This window comes from Lynx rufus, unplaced genomic scaffold (genome assembly GCF_022079265.1).
Source record: "Lynx rufus isolate CCGP_SWC_20201006 ecotype Redwood Valley unplaced genomic scaffold, mLynRuf1.p SCAF_3, whole genome shotgun sequence".
NCBI classification, from domain to species: domain Eukaryota; kingdom Metazoa; phylum Chordata; class Mammalia; order Carnivora; family Felidae; genus Lynx; species Lynx rufus.
Window position 1 is genome coordinate 64,365,172 of NW_025814845.1, and position 2,329 is coordinate 64,367,500.

The following is a 2,329-nucleotide window of genomic DNA, read 5'->3' on the forward strand; positions in this document are numbered from 1 at the left end:
TACTTCAGCCATGGAGATTTTCAGGCTAGACTTCAACATGGCCAGCAGTGAAGAAAAGATAAAGAATGCACTCTCAGCTTGCCCAAAGTAGATAGTAAAAATCAGTTTTTATGAATAATTCGGAGTCATGCTTAAATGTTAGAGAGCTGATAAATTAGAAGTAAACTGCTCCCAAAGAAATTTACTCACCTAGATTTTGACATTTCAAGTTAATGTGACCCCAAGCCAAATAAAATTATACATTTCAGAAAACCAAAATTTGCTGTGGTAGGCAGTGGGTTCAGTTTTGATTTTCCCAATACCTCAACGCCATAAGGTACTTTTAAAGTACAAGACAACAATTTCAAAGAACTTTTCCAAGCAGTAAAAAACCAAAAGTGCATATAGAATGCACAGGCCTTGTAACTTAGATGCTAACGTTAATGAAACCACCTTTCAAAATTACCTCAGCATGAAGGACACCTGGACAGATGTTCCACATAATGTATTCTAACTTGTGCACATCAATGAAGCAACTGCCATCCCAATGTGCAAAGAGTAATGTAGTAACAAAACCTGTAACCTTATAAAGCTCATTGAAGGTTAAGAAAGGAATAAAAGCCCAAAACCCCAAGAAGAGAGATTGTAACTCACCTGGTAGCACACACCTAGTAAACCAAAGGTATCAAAACTTGAACTAGGCCGGCAGACCAGACCAAGAACTCACACATTACTTGAAAAGAAGGAAGATTGACAGTTCTAATCAGTCTACAAAACTGGTGGAGAATTGAAATAAAAGCTAACACTGTCCATTAATAGAGATTGGTTCCATAATAAACTAGCAAACTACGTATGAAATTTATTGGCCAAATTCTGGAAGGTATTATGCTAGAACACTATGTGGATTTTAATTTACCTGCCCCTTTATGTTCTCCCAAACCTTCCGTCACCAACCACCCCCACGCAAATAAAAAAGGCTGCTAAAAAATAAGACCCTATCACTTCTAGTCCCTTCTGAAATTCTACTAAAACCCGTTACTTTAAAGGGCGGGGGTGGGGGGTGGGAGGTGGAGAGACAACATTTAAAAACCTTGAGGACAAAGAACGGGAAAGGAGACAACAGCAACAAAATTTTGGAAATTGCAAAGCTTATGAACAAGTGGTAACGGACTCGACCAACAAGAAAACCAAATAGGCTGTCAGCAATGAGGATATCCCTCCCAGACTGTACCACAGAACCCCTGCAAAGGCTTAGCAATGGACAGCTCAGGTACCTTTAAAAACAGGTAAAAGGAGTAAGAGGATTGGTTCAAAATGTTTGATAGTTAAACCCTTAGTTCTTCTGTATTGATGAACAGAAACCCATTCCTGGCAGAAAACTGGAGTTTATCTGAAGTACATAAGAAAAGGTGGTCTTTGTACTCAACAGGCATAGCGTGAAGAAAATAAAGTACTTCACTTGTTCAGAACCCTCAGCCGTTTTCCTTCACTGGGATCCCAAACACTGGCAGCCAGTTTTTTGCACTTTTTTTCCACCCTTCTGGTAGGAGTAGACAAAGACTTCTGGTGAATCTGACCAGGTAGGCTGCAGGGCAGGGGGAAGGGTGTGAGGGAGAGGGGGAATATCAAAGGGTTCCTCAATAAAACGACAAAGCACTTAATAGTCAGATCACTTGGATCTGACATGAATGCCAAAAGTTAAACCCTAGCCCAATCCACAACATCCAATTAGCTTTTAAATATGAGCCACAGATCACCAAACATTTGAGGAAAATGTGTAATATGAGAGGCAGAAGTTCAAGCAACAGCAAAGTATCTTGGAAACAAACCTTTAAAGTTATTAATAACCTTAGAGATGAGAAAAAATAATGCGTCCATGTAAGAACACGTTGCTAATTTATAATGAAGGTGAGGGGGGAAGGTCTTAGAAATTAGAGCTAATTAAAACCTTAAAAAAAAAACCTGTAACATAGAAGTTGTAAAAAATCAACATACTGCAAAGGAAAACAGAGGTCCAGGGCTCACATTCAAATAAAAATTCCAGAGAAAAGGAAGATTGGGGTGGTGGTGAAGATGAGCAAAGAAGCATCTCAGCAGCATTTCCCAGAACTGAAGAGCAAGTTCACACAATGCCAACACCCCACTGAGTGTGCAACAGAATGGATGAAATAATCCCATCATAAAATTTGAGAATACTGGTGAATAGAACTAAAACCTTGAGCAACTTTAGCATAAAAATACTTCATATGATCAAGAACCAAAGTGCCATTTGATTTCTTCACTAAACCTAGAATTTTTGATCTAGCAAAACTAGTGATCAGTTAAGAGGCAGAATAGACCTTTTTTGGGA